The sequence below is a fragment of the Sus scrofa genome, chromosome 2 (genome assembly GCF_000003025.6).
Source record: "Sus scrofa isolate TJ Tabasco breed Duroc chromosome 2, Sscrofa11.1, whole genome shotgun sequence".
Lineage (NCBI taxonomy): Eukaryota > Metazoa > Chordata > Mammalia > Artiodactyla > Suidae > Sus > Sus scrofa.
In genome coordinates this window covers 37645388-37660908 of record NC_010444.4, presented here as the reverse complement: position 1 = coordinate 37660908, position 15521 = coordinate 37645388, and the positions used below count along the sequence as shown (strand labels likewise).

At 37.4% G+C, this 15521-nt stretch overlaps 1 long non-coding RNA gene across 2 annotated transcripts in view; it reads right to left on the bottom strand.

Moving 5' to 3' along the window:
- LOC110259290 overlaps positions 1-15521 on the bottom strand; it is a 448093-nt gene that overhangs the window by 71497 nt on the left and 361075 nt on the right. The gene's annotated exons all lie outside the window — the stretch shown is intronic.

The following is a 15521-nucleotide window of genomic DNA, read 5'->3' as shown; positions in this document are numbered from 1 at the left end:
GCATTTTAATAATTGTTGGGGTGTCATTTTTTTCTTCATCTATTTTTCTTCTAAGTTTTCTTGCATTTTGCTGTTGTTATTGAGAGGGAAGGTGTATGATCTTGAACAGGCAGCTTATCCTCTATGAACCTAGTTCTTAATACATATGGAAAATTCAGCTCATGAATTTGGAATGAATTTAATCAATATGTATGACGCAATGATTACGGTTTAAAATAAGAAGAACAATAATAATCCAGCAATATTAATTTCAATATTTGAGAGCTTTCTATGTACTAGTAATTTATATAAATTATTTCATCCTTTAGAAAATCTATTAACAAATAAAATAATAGCTATAATTTATTGAGTACTTTCTTTGTGCCGGGATTTTCTTAAATTATTTCCTTTGAGAGGTAGATATTAATATTCTGACTTTGCTAAGAATGGACCTGAGACTTGGATATGTTAGAAAAGTTTTTAAGGTCACACTAGTTTATAATTTTCAAGCTTACTTTTGAAAGTAACTTGGGCAATTCTAAGTTTCAATTTTTTTTATTACTCAAATGAATTTATCACATATGTAGTTGTATAATGATCATAACAATCTGATTTCACAGGATTTCCATCCCATAACCCAAGCACATCCCCCCACCCCACAAACGGTCTCCTCTGGAGACCAGAAGTTTTCCAATGTCTGTGAGTCAGCATCTGTTCTGCAAAGAAGTGCAGTCTGTCCTTTCTTCAGATTCCACATGTCACTGAAAGCATTTGATGTTGGTGTCTCATTGTATGGATGACTTTGCTTAGCATGATAATTTCTAGGTCCATCCATGTTGCTAAAATGCCAGTAGTTCATTCATTTTAATGGCTGAGTAATAGTCCATTGTGTATATGTACCACACCTTCGTGATCCACTCCCCTGTCGATGGACATTTAGGTTGTTTCCATGTTTTGGCTATTACAAATAGTGCTGCCATGAACAGTGGAGTACATGTGTCTTTGCGAGTCATGGTTTTCTCTGGATCGAGGCCCAGGAGTGGGATTGCTAGATCAAATGGTAGTTCCACTTCTAGTTTTCTGAGGCATCTTCATACTGTTTTCCAGAGTGGTTGCACCAATTTACAATCCCACCAACAGTGTACTAGGGTTCCTTTTTCTCCACACCCTCTCCAGCACTGATTGTTTGTAGACTTTTGGATGATGGCCATTCTGGCTGGTGTCAGGTGGTACCTCAGAGTGGTTTTGATTTGCGTTTCTCTAATAATGAGTGGTGTTGAACATCTTTTCATGTGTTTTTTGGCCATCCATGTGTCTTCTTTGGAGAACTGTTTAGATCTTCTGCCCATTTTTTGATGGGGTTGTTTGTTTTTTTGGTATGGAGCTGCAGAAGGTGTTTGCAAATTTTGGAGATGCATCCCTTGTCAGTTGATTCACTTGCAAATATTTTCTCCCATTCTGTGGGTTGTCTTTTCGTTTTGTTGAGGGTTTCCTTTGCTGTGCAGAAACTTTTAAGTTTGATTAGGTCCTATTTGTTTATTTTTGTTTTTATTATCAATACTCTAAGAGGTGGATCTGAGAAGATATTGCTGTCATTTTTGTCAGAGAGTGTTTGCCCTATGTTTTCCTCTAAGAGTTTTATAGTGCCTGGTCTTCTATCTAGGTCTTTAATCCATTTGGATTTTATTTTTGTGTATGGTGTTAGAGAGTGTTCTAATTTCATTCTTTTCAATGTGGCTGTCCAGTTTTCCCAGCACCACTTATTGAATAAGCTGTCTATTCTCCATTAAATATTCTTGCCTCCTTTGTCATACATGAGTTGGCTGTAGATGTGTGGGTTTAATTCTGGGCTTTCTTTCCTGCTCCACTGATCTATATTTTTGTCTTTGTGCCAGTAGCAAATGGTTTTGATGATTGATGCTTTGTAATATAGTCTGAGATCAGGGAGCCTGATTCCTCCGGCTCCATTTTTATTTTTCAGGATGTCATTGGCTATTCTGGGTCTTTTGTGCTTCCAAACAAACTTTAAAATATTTTGAGTTCTGTGGAAAATGTCCTTAGTAATTTGATAGGGATGGCATTGAATGCATTGATTGCCTTGGGTAGTGTTGTCATTTTGATACTATTGACTCTTCCAATCCGAGAGCATGGTATATCTTTCCATATATTTGTGTCATCTTCGATTTCTTTCATCAGTGTCTTATAGTTTTCAGAGTAGAGGACTTTTGTCTCTTTAGGTAGGTTTAGTCCTAGGTATTTTATTCTTTTGGATGTGATGATAAATGAGTTAATTCCCTAATTTCTCTTTCTGATCTTTCATTGTTAGTGTATAGAAATGCCATTGATTTCTGTGTATTAATTTTGTATCCTGTGACTTTGCCAAATTTGTGGATGTGCTCTAACAGTTTTCTGGCAGTCTTTAGGGTTCTCTAGGTATAGTATCATGTCATCTGCAAATAGTGATAGTTTTACTTCTTCCTTTCCAATTTGGATTCCTTTTATTTTTAACTTCTCTGATTGCCATGGCTAGGACTTCCAGAACTATGTTGATGAGTAGTAGCGAGAGCGGACATCCTTGTCTTGTTCCTGTTCTCAGTGGGAATTCTTTCAGCTTTTCACCATTGAGAATGATGTTCGCTGTGGGTTTGTCATATATGGCCTTTATTATGTTGAGGTAGGTTCCCTCTATGCCCACTTTCTGAGGGGTTTTTATCAGAAATAGGTGTTGGATTTTGTCAAAGGCTATTTCTGCATTAATTGAGAAGATCATGTGGTTTTTATTCTTCAGTTGGTTAATGTGGTGTATCACACTGATGGATTTGTGGATACTGAAGAACCCTTGCATCCCTGGGATAAATCCCACTTGATGATGATGTATTGTTGAATGCGGTTTGCTAGTATTTTGTTGAGGATTTTTGCATCAATGTTCATCAGTGAAATTGGACAGTAGTTTTCTTTTTTGTGGTGTCTTTGTCTGGTTTTGGTATCAGGGTGATGGTGACCTCATAGAATGACTTTGGGAGTATCTCTTCCTCTGCAATTTTTTGAAATAGTTTCAGAAGGAGAGGTGTCAGCTCTTCTTTAAATGTTTGATAGAATTCACCTGTGAAGCCCTCTGGTCCTGGACTTTTGTTTGTTGGAAAATTTTTAATCACAGTTTCAATTTCAGTTCTTGTGATGGGTCCATTCATCTTTTCTATTTCATCTTGGGTTAGTCTTGGAAGATTGTACTTTTCTAAGAATTTGTCCATTTCTTCTAGGTTTTCCATTTTATTTGCATATAGTTGCAAATAGTAGTCTTTTATGATCCTTTGTATTTCTGTGATGTCCATTGTTACTGCTCCTTTTTCATTTCTAATTTTATTGATTTGAGTCCTCTCTCTGTTTTGCTTGATAAGTCTAAGGGTTTATCAACTTTGGTAATCATTTCAAAGAACCAGCTTTTCATTTCATTGATCTTTTCTATGGTTTTCTTTGTTTCTATTTCATTGATTTATGCTCTGATCTTTATAATTTCTTTCCATCTACTAACTTTAGGTCTTGTCTGTTATTCTCTCTCGAGCTGCTTTAGCTGTAAAGTTAGCCTGTTTATTTGAGCTTTTTCTTATTTCCTGAGGTGGGCTTGTATTGCTATAAACTTCCCTCTTAGAACGGCTTTTGCTGCATCCCATAGGTTTTGGAGAGTCACATCTTCATTGTCACTTGCCGCTAGGTATTTTTAAATTTCCTCTTTGATTTCTTCAGTGATCCATTGGTTGTTTAGTAGCATGTTGTCTGGTCTTCACGTGCTTGTGTGTTTTGCAGATTTTTCCTTGTTGATTTCCAGTCATATAGTGTTGCGGTCAGAAAAGATGCTTGATATGATTTCAATTTTCTTAAAATTACCGAGGTTGGATTTGTAGCCCAGGATGTAATCAATCTTAGAGAATGTTCCATGTGCACTTGAGAAGAATGTGTATTCTTTTGCTTTTGGATGGAATGTCCTATAAATATCTATGAGGTCCATCTTGTTTAATGCATCATTCAGAGCCTGTGTTTCCTGATTGATTTTCTGTCTGGTTGATCTGTCTGTTGCTATAAGTGCTGTTAAAGTCTCCCACTATTATTGTGTTGTTGTTGATTTGTCCTTTTAAGGTTGTTAGCAGTTGCCTTATATATTGTGGTGAACCTATCTTGGTTGCATATATATTTAAAATTGTTATATCTTCTTCTTGGATTGATCTTTTGATCATTATGTAATGACCTTCTTTGTCCCTTGAAATATACTTCATTTTAAAGTCTATTTTGGGTGATATGAGTATTGCTCCTCCAGATTTCTTTTGATCCCTGTTTGCATGAAATATTTTCTTCCATGCTCTCACTTTCAATTTGCATGTTTCCCTAGAAGTGAAGTGGGGTCTCTTGAAGACAGCATATATATGGGTCTTGTTTTGTATCCATCCAGCCAGTCTATGTTTTTTGGTTGGGGTGTTTAGTCCATTAACATTTAAGGTAATTATTAATGTGTATGGTCTTATTGCCATGTTATTAATTGCTTTGGATCTGCTTTTCTTGCTCTTTTTTCTTCCCTTCTTCTCTTGTTCTCTCTTCTGGTTTTATGACTATCTTTGGTGCTGTATCTAAGTTGATTTTTTGTGTGTGTGTATCAAATGTAGATTTTTGTTTTGCAGTTATTCTGAAGTTTTGATATGAGTCTATATGTATATGAGATGGTTTTAAGTTGTTGGTCTCTTAATTGCAAGTTCATCTCCAGTGTTCTGAATTTGTACCCACCTCTCTTCACAATATCTGATTTTGGTGGTATAATTGTGCATGGATGATTTCATATCTTTACTGTATAGATACCTTTACTGGTGAGCCTTGTCATTTGTGGAATTTTTGTTCCCTGTTGCTGTCTTGTCTTTTCTGCCTAGAGAAGTTCCTTTAGTATTTGCTGTAAGGCTGGTTTAGTGTGGCTGAATTCTCTCAACTTTTGCTTATCTGTGAAGGTTTTGCTTTCTCCTTCAAATCTGAATGAGAGCCTTGCTGGGTAAAGTAATCTTGGTTGGAGGTTTTTTCCTTTCATCATGTTAAGTATATCATGCCACTCCCTTTCGGCTTGCAGAGTTTCTGCTGAAAAATATGCTGATAACCTTGTTGGGGTTCCCTTGTATGTTACTTGTTTCTTTTCCCTAGCTGCTTTCAAGATTTTCTCTTCGCCTTTAATTTTGGTCAGTTTGATTAATATGTGTCTCGGTATATTCCTCCTTGGGTTTATTTTATATGGTACTCGTTGTGCTTCCTGGATTTGAGTGAGTGGTTCCTTTCCCATGTGAGGGACGTTTTCGGCTATTATCTCTTGGAATATTTTTGCTGTCCCCTTCTCTCTCTCTTCTCCTTCTGGCACCCATATAATATGGATGTTGGTGCATTTCATGTTGTCCCAGAGTTCTCTGAGACTCTCTTCATTTGTTTTCAATCTTTTTTCTCTTTTCCTTTCTGCATCCTCAATTTCCACTAATCTGTCCTCCACCTCGCTTAGTCATTCTTCTGCCTCCTGTATTCTGCTGTTAGCTGCTTCTAGTGAATTTTTTATTTCAGTCATTGCATTTTGCATCTCTTCTTGTTAAAATTTTGCATTTTGTATCTCTTTGGTTAGTGTTTCCTGGAAGTTATCCGTCTTTGCCTCCAGTTTATTTCCAATGTCTTGCATCATCTTCAGCATCAAGAGTCTAAAGTCTTTTTCCTGGAGACTGAGAATCTTCTGATCATTGAGCTGATTTTCTGGGGTTTTTCCTTTCTCCCTCATCTGAGTTATAGTTCTCTGTCTTTTCATTTTTATAGGTTTTTGGCATGGTGACCTTTTCATAGATAATAGAGTTGTAGCCTCTCTTACATCTGGTGTCTGCCCCCCTTGTGGCTGAAGTCCGTATAGGGGCTTGCTGTAGGCTTCCTGATGGGAGGGACTGATGCCTGCCCACTGGTAGGTGGAGCTGATTCTAATCCCTCTGGTGGGTGGGGCTTAGTCACTGGATGGGATTAGAGGCAGCTGTGTGCCTGAGGGTTCTTTAGGCAGCCTGTTTACTGAGGGGTGGGGCTGTGATCCCACCTGGATTGTTGTTTGCCCTGGGGCTTCTCAGTGCTGACTGATGGGTGGGGCCTTATTTTCCCAAAATGGCCACCTCCAGAGAAAGGCATGCTGATGAATATTCCCAAGAGCTTTGCCTTCAATGTCCTTCCCTCACAACAAGCCACATTCACCCCTGTTTTCCCAGGATGTCCTCCAAGAATTGCAGTCAGGTTTGACCCAGATTCCTATGGAGACTTCTCTCTGCCCTGGGACCTAGTGCATGTGAATGTCTGTGTGCGCCATTTAAGAATGGGCTCTCCATTTCCTCCAGTCCCATGGTGCTCCTGCGTACAAGCTCCACTGGCCTTCAATGCCAGATGCTCCAGGGGCTCTTTCTCCCAGTGCAAGATCCCCGCACATGAGAGATTGTTATGGGGCTCAGAACTCTCATTCCTGTAGGTGAGTCTCTGTGCCAGTTAGTTTCTAGTCTGTGGGACTTTCCACCCAGTAGGTATGGGGTTGTTTATATCATGAAATCACCCCTCCTACCTCTTGACGTGGCCTCCTCTTTTTCTTCTGGAGTAGCATATCTTTTTTAAGGTTTCCAGTCCATGTGGGTGAAGATTTCTAAGCCTTTAGTTGTGAATTTTGTTGTTTTTAGGAGAGAAGTTGAGCTCCAGTCCTATTCTGACATCTTAATCCCATCTCTCTAAGTTTTTTTGTAAACAAGAAAACAAAGAAACTAAATGATACGCAATGTTCAAGATTATGCAACTTGGATACTGGTAATGTAAAGCTCAAAGTGACCCTGGAGATGATTTAATTTAATGTAAAACTCCCATTTTACAAGTGTTGGAAATGAAATTAATTGATCTGACTCACTACATCATGAATACTTTGAAGACAAAAGACCTTTCTTTTTTATTCTTGGTGTCACATATAATTGCTGTACATAATGTAGGTGCTTAATAATATTTATGGAATGAAACTTTCAAGTCATCAATCAAGACAGAATCGAGATGAAGACAGATCTCTTGACCTCTAATATGAAACTCATTCTATGAAATATCATGTTAATAAGTCTAGGCTGGGTTCAGTTCAGTGTATTCCTTGTTAGTCAGCATCATTATTAGTAATAACAGTAGGATCATATCATTTCATGGGCAATGTTAGCACCTCTACAATTATTGTAAGAGAATCTGAAGATCCTCTTTTCGAATTTATTGCCAGTCACCTCTTTTTGCCATTGGTTTCCTCACAGATGCATCCTAGCACGAGGGATCCAAGACTCCTCTATAGATCTCAGAAGGAGTATGGAGAAGACCTATTTATAAATCAGTTTAGGGGATGGCTCAGTTTCCCTGGTGGAAGAAGGTTGCTGCCATTCATGGAATCCCAAAAGTAAAATGCAAAATAAATGATATAAAATAAAATAGATATAAGTGGGTGGGTGGTGATGGTACTAGTAAATCCCCACCATGTAATTAGTTGCTAAGTGATTAAAATGTCTACACAGAGGGAGGGAAAAATGCAAACACAATTCCAGTGAAAAAGTGAAAGGGATTGAGTTTTTCAAACAAAAAAAGGGAGGAGGTAGAAAGCAGCCTAATTAACAGTCTGTAAGAAGGTACGGCTTGGCTTTATAACCACAGTGCCAAGTGGTCCAATGCTTCGCAATTCTGCCATGGAGTGAAGGATATGAAATATATATTATAGCAGGAGATATTGACATATGAAGGAATTCCTATTATTTAAACCATTTCTTCCCTGAACTTGTACATGAGGAGCTGTTAGATATCTTCCTGTTGACAACTTTAAAGAGAGAGAGCCTCATAAGACTGGGATGATCAAAGGACTATCCTAATCAAAGAAAGGTCTCAACTCACTCACCTCAATGACCTGAGATGTTCCTCCTAGATCTAAGATTATGCATTTCAAAGCCTTTTATTTGTCTAAATCCTTGATGACATTTGCAGTATATCAGTTCAATCAAAGCAATAAGATACCTATTAGAATACTTAACTCAAGAAATCCCAGAAAGATCAACAGAACTATTGGGTTTGGTTTCATATAAATCCAAGTCTGGATTTACACTAAATAACCTAACAAACAAGGCTTTGACTATCACAGGGCAAAGGCATCAGTATATCTGGATTCAGGACCTATATTATGTATTGATAACCAGGTAATCCTTATAATTTTCAGGTTACTGCGAGATTCTACTAACCTAAAACATTTATCTAGAGTTCTGTTATGGCCCCCCAAATTCCTGTTAGTCAAATATTCATTTCAATTAGTAAATTGCTATTTTTATGCAGACGTTAAAGCCATAAATGCTACTGATATACTTAATCCATTAAACAATTTTCAAACATAGCTATTATTCTAGGCAATGAGAGAGTGGGACATTGCACAGGTTAATTTTGATAGAAGACAAACCATACAAGGTGAGCCAATAGCAGGCAGCACTGATTGGAACAGACTCAGAGGAAATGAGCCCATAGAAGCCAAAAATAGAATGAAGGAGTTCCTGTCGTGGCACAGTGGTTAACGAATCCGACTAGGAACCATGAGGCTGAGGGTTCGATCCCTGGCCTTGCTCAGTGAGTTAAAGATCCGGCATTGCCGTGAGCTGTGGTGTAGGTTGCAGACAAGGCTCAGATACCGCATTGCTGTGGCTCTGGTGTAGGCTGGCAGCTACAGCTCCAATTAGACCCCTAGCCCGGGAACTCCATATGCCCCGAGAGCGGCCCAATAAATGGCAAAAAGACAAAGCAAAACAAAAATAGAATGAAGGCATCCAAGTGGGGTGCTATAGTTGTCTCATGCTAGCTCATAGGGGAAAACAAATTTTCAGGAGCTTTGAAAGACAGTTTTAAAGCACAGTAATAATTGGAACTTACATAGTATAAATAAATCACATTTAAAACAAAGTTAATAAATACTCAAAATTCATCACATCATAATTATTTTACTGCATTTTAGTACTATCTATGCTCTTCTCATTATTTATAGGGAAGTAGTATATAATGATGAACTAAGGAGCATCTCTTCCCAACTCTATGTTTAGTGATGTTATCTTGAAATTAGCCATGGCTGGAGTATTTACATTATGCAAATGGGTAAATGCTACAAATTGATGAACTCTTTTTTTTTTTTTTTGACCTCCATAGAGTCCATTGCTAAGAACACCATGACTATAAAAGTTTTTGAAAGTTATTAGCTTCCCACAGGAGTAATAAAGTTTAGCTGGAGGATATAGAGAAAGACAAAGCTCTTGGGTTGAAGCAGTTAATTCCAAAACATTCTAAATTCTTTAACATCAGTGTTATCTGTGGTGATAAATAACAGTTTGTAATTTCTGCTGTTGTCCAGGAAGTTATTGCTACATTATTAACAACTCTTCATCCACGAAAATATTGTCTTGACCGGCTTAGTAGAAGTACCTGGGAACATCTGAAATTGCTTCTTGTCGTTTTTCTTTTACTTTTCTTTTTTCTTTCTTCCTTCTTCTTCTTTCTTTCTTCTCCTTCCTCTCCTTCTTCTTCTTCCATGTTTTCCTCACATTTTCAGTAATTCTTTCAAGTAGTTCTGCTATGGATCTCACAAACACTCCTATTTCAGAGTATGTTTTTCTTAGTTAGAATATTACATCAGCTGTTCAACACAGTAATGTGGGGAGTTAATGTTTCAGAAGTACTCCCAGCTGAGTTTGAATTTTCTCTTTGTCATTAGCAAGATATGTGACCTCAGATGAGTCACTTAACTCTCAGTTTCTTCTTTTTCTTTTCTTTTTATAGCCACATCTGCAGCATGTGGAAGTTCCCAGGCTAGGGTTGAATCAGAACTGCAGCTGCAGACCCATACCACAGCCACAGCAATGCCAGATTTGAGCCACATCTGTGACCTACGTCACAGTTTACAACAATGCTGGACACTTAACCCACGTGAACGATGCCAGGAACAGAACCCGCATTCCTGTAGACACCGTGTTGGGTTCTTCACCCACTGAGTCACATTGGGAACTCCAGTTTAGTCTATTTTAAACCAGAGCTAGTATAACCCACCTGGTACTGTGAGCATTAAGGTTTCACAAGATAACACACATAAAAGTAAAAGCATAGGAATGCCTGAACAATGAAGACATTCACGTAGTAGTGATCCTTGTCACTGCCCTTTACTTTCTTTATCTTTCCCTCTGTGATATAGAAGATTTTCAGGGCTAAGATTATTCCAAGGGTTAGAAAACCATGAATTACCCCAAATCTACCCACTGGAAAAGAGCTTATGACTTTCTAAGTCCTGTTTGCACCAATTAAAAGTTATTTCTGATTTCACAAAGCCCCAGAGACAGCCCAAAGAAACATTTTGAGAAGAACAGATTCTTTAGGGTTACTCTTTTTTTAGTTGAAAGAGACTTTTGAATGTGATCTGGTCTTTCTACAATAGCTTGGGGCCTTGGACAGGGAGAAAGGAAGGAAAACTAAGTTCAAGTTTCTATGATGTACACCTAGAAATAGTTGCTTTAAAATATTTTGAACATTCACCTTAAAAAAAAAAAGGTTATATCATGTCAGCAGGGCAAAGTGATTTCTTTGACTGCTATCATGATCTAGCCTCAGGGTTTAAAGTAGCAGAGTGGGGTCTATTCCAAGAGATACTGGTAAAAGGAAGACTCATTTTATTAAGCCTCAAATTTGTATGCACCTCTTCCTTCTTTGCTCTACACTACAGTGTCTGTTGCTTTCTTAATGTGAGAAATGAGAAGGAAGGAGATCACACTGATAAATCTCAGAGTTTTCCATGAGGCCCCCCATATGTCTTTGAATTTTATAAGCTGTAAGTGTCTTGTAATTAATGGTAGGAAAATGTGAAAAAAAAAGATGAAAAAGGGAAAGAAGAAAGAGAATGTGTAGAAGGGGAGAGAAAAATTGAAAAGAAAAAAAGAAAGACTAAAGAGACATAAAAAGAGGAAGGTAAGAGGGGGGTGTGGTAAATAATCAGTCCTTTATACTTTTTTATTGATAAGCTGATTGTGCATTTTCTAAAATGTGCTTACACTCCAGAGTTATAATTTCTTTTCTAAATATTCAGAATATTGCTACTATAACTCAAATTTATATATAATTTTCTCATCATAAAAATGAGTGACCTGCCAGAATATGCTGGTGATGACCAACTTTCATCTCTATGTACAGTCCTTTCTCCTCAGCTCCAGCCACATAAGTTCAAATACGTATGTTGTACATGTCTTTCTGCATATCCCAACATACCACGCATTAGCCTATCTAACAATGAATTTAACATTTATTTTCAACTTTATTTATTTATTTTTTTTGCCTCTGCTCAAGTCAGTTTGTTTTTCTGAGCTGGTATGTGTGTGTGAGAGAGAGAGACAGAGAGACTAATAAAGAGAGAGACAGAAATTTAGAGACAGACAGAAAGATAGACAAACACAGAGAAAAATTCCCAATATCCACACGTCATGCAGGTCAGAACTCGGGAAGTCATAGCCAAGTGCATCCTCTCTCTCTTCCTCTTTTAATTATAAGTCACTGAGATCCATCTATTCAACTCCTCAGATACTCAAATCCACCCTCCAGCACACATGCAACGGCTTACTTTTTGCCATTTTCTTGGGCCTCTCCTGCGGCATATGGAGTTTCCCAGGCTGGGGGTCAAATCGGAGCTGTAGCCACCAACCTACACCAGAGCCACAGCATCACAGGATCTGAGCCACATCTGCAACCTACACCACATCTCACAGCAACGCCGGATCCTTAACCCACTGAGCCAGGCCAGATATTGAACCCACAACGTCATGGTTCCTAGTCAGATTCGTTAATCACTGAGCCACAATGGGAACTCCACCGCTTACTTTCAGTGTTGTTTTAGTTTAGGCTGTCATCATGTTTGGCTGTTATATTGGAAATAATCAGACTTCCTTCCACAATTCTCTTGCTTCTTAAAAATGCTCCAATCCTCCACCTGTTAGAAAGCAAATCTGGCTATGACTCTCACTTGCTTAAAATCTTTTCTTAATAAGAACAGATTCTGAACTTTTTTTTAGGGTATGGAACCATTTTTGATTTGGCCACTTGTTTACAACTCCAGCCCAAGATACAATGTTGAATGAAGACATTAACATTTTAGACATGTCAAACTATTTTTAGTTTCCAAACTCTTCTGTGTTCTGTCATGCCTCTAAGAGTTTTAATGGGCTATTTATTGTTTGCTTGTATTCTGCAATAACTTCTATGGGAAAACAATCCAAAAAAATGGATATGTGTATATGTATAACTGAATCTCTTTGTTGTACAGCAGAAATTATCACAGCATTGTAAATCAATTATAATTCAATAAAACTTTTTTTTTTGTCTTTTTGCCTTTTCTAGGGCTGCTCCCAGGGCATATGGAGGTTCCCAGGCTAGAGGGGTCTAATTGGAGCTATAGCTGCTGGCCTACGCCAGAGCCACAGCAACGTGGGATCCGAGCCTCGTCTGCGACCTACACCACAGCTCACGGCAATGCCGGATCCTTAACCCACTGAGCAAGGCCAGGAATCAAACCTGCAACCTCATGGTTCCTAGTCGGATTCACTAACCACTGAGCCACGACGGGAACTCCATTACAATAAAACTTTTTAAAAAGGTGCTTTCCTTTCCCTTCCTGACCTGTTTTCTGCTTTTACTCTCCTTGATTATATAGGTAACTAAAGAATTACCTTTCCCACCATCCATTCCTTAATTAGCCAGCTCCAAATTACTTGCTTGCTTGCCTGTTTCTGCCATTATATTGTCAGTTATTTCAACACAGGTATAATTTCTTATATGTGACCTTTTAATTTTTAGTAAAATAGTAGACACCTGGTAAACAATAGATAATCAAAGATGTATATAAAGTGAATAAAATATAATATTGACATTTCAATTTGCTTTTCAAATCATCATTACAGCTCCATTCATCTGCATTGTAACAAATGCTTTTATTTATAAATAAAAATACATTAAATGTCAATAGAATTTTCTATCCTATAAATGTTTTTGATAATAATATAGCCAATAGAAATCTAAATTTCCTGGGTTAGGGGAACAATCAGAGAAAAACACAACACAAGGTAGGGAGGGAAAAGAAACAGAAGGATATGAGTATTAATTGCTCCTTAAACTATTAAACAGCTATAGTTTTCAGATAAGACCATCATTCTCTTGAAAGACTCAACAGAGGACAGAACAGCAATTACAAAAATATGATGTGGAAAAGAGCTAGGAACTGAACTAAACTAAAAGATTAGTTTCACAAGGAACTAAAGGCTAGTTTGGTTGAAATGTGCTGAGTTTCTCACTAATATTTAAATGCCTTTATCAAATGACAGAAGAAATTATAACCTGTTGTTAAAATGCTTGTTAAACAAAACCAGATTTCAGCTTCTCCCAAAATAACATTTTTTTTCTTTTTTTCTCAAACTCTAAAATATTTCAAAACATTCTTGAATACATAAGATTTACTAATTCTCAGCAATTATAATTTTCACAGTCTGTTTGCTCTACACAGGCAAATGCAACAGCTTGCAGGTTGGTAATCTTTCATGCCAAATTATAAACCATTTTTGATTCCAGATCTTCTGAACTGCACTGGGAGTGGTGGGATGGAGAGTAGCTAGTGAATGAAAACCGATTTTTTTCATGACAGGAATTGCTTGCAAAAGATAAAATCTCATTCAAACTTGCTTAAGCAAAAAAAAGAAATTTATTGGATACAGGGGCATTTCTTGGAATGCAATATCAGAAAGCATACAGTCTGCATTCAGAATGAAGTGAATCAAAGAAAGAGTATATCACAAACTGAAACTCTTTCCATCCCTCTGTCTTCCTATGGTCTCTCATCTCTACAGTTCTGATATGGGTGTTATTCTTCCTTTTATCTCTATATATCAGATTTCTTTATTTCTAATTGTGTAAAGGTGGATCTATGTGACTTACCAGTCCCAATGTGCACTGAAAACTAAATTTTTATATTTTAAGTCTAAATCCCTAGGAGAGAAAAATATGGCCCATTTTGTGTTAGGTTAGTCTTGCCAGATTGGGAAAATAAATGTTTGTGATGTAACATTTGGGACATGCTTATAACTAGAAAATTATACATTGTTTGTCTGTATGTAAAATTTAATTGAGTATCTCATATTCTACCTTCCTATGTCAAGTACTCTCTACTGGTGCAATCAGCTGTTGTAGGCACGGGGACAGGGCAAGTGAACACAAGATGGGTTTGCACTTTAGCTAGTTAATTGAGTGACAGAAAAGTTCCCATGAAGGAAGTTGTGACCTTAATATGTACACAAAGAAACTTATTATATGTGGAATAGAGTAAATGAGAGAAAACACTTAGGGTCTATGGAGGGGGCAAGTGACAGAAATTATTCCTATTCAGACAATTGGTAAAAAATTTGCCAGTTGATAAAGAGAAAATAAAATAGTTTCAACCAAGTAAAATTTTTAAATAATACATATATTTTATATATATTTCTTCTTTTTATGGCTGCAACTGTGGCATATTGAAGTGCTCAGGTGTCGAATCTGAGCTGCAGCTGTAGCCTATGCCACAGCCATAGCAATACCAATTCAACGTCTGTGAGCTACACTGCAGCTTAATGCAATGAAGGATCCTTAACCCACTGACAGAACCAGGCCTGAGATTGAAATTGCATCCTCACAGAGACAACTTTGGATTCTTAACCTGTGGAGCCACAATAGGAACTCCCGTAATACATGTTTTTAATACTTCATAAGATTGAAAGAAAATACTATCAATATGGTTGATTTAGATTTCATTGCAGAAACATTTCCTGAGTGCCTATGTATGAGCATTTAAAAGTACATATTCTTTTTTAATTTGAAAAACATCCTGAGAGTTGACATTATTATTATCATTACAGTTTTGCCACTTGGGATATTGGAGCTCAGAGGGGCTAATTAATTAAGACAACCTAGCTAGAAAGCAAAAGAAGCAGAATTTGAAGTCTGGGCTGCCTGAAGCTAGAGACATTCACCTGTACTGTGTTGCTTCTGAGTATTATTTATTCATACCGCTCACATCAGCGTTATTCCAAGATGCCACTAAAGATTGCTGTAGCTCTTCTTTTGGGATCTTAAATCAGCAGCCACATTTTATACGATGAAAGGCCTAGGGACCACTTCCATACAGAGCACAAGAAAGAATGTTTGGCTCCTGCCCAATGTTTTTCCCAGAATTGCTTTCCAATACCCCTGTCTGTTTTCTAATCCTAAATGAGTGTAGCAATGGTTGAGGTACCTTCTATGCTGTTGAGAATAACAACTTATGCATAACCTATGCATATTCATGAGTGGAATTATAGCAATGCATGAATGCTCTACATTAATGCTTTATAATCAACATCCACTTCCTCTCTTTTTGTTGTTGTTGCGGAAAATAAAGGAAGAGGGGCTAGTAAGCTCAGTCACTAATCAAAGAT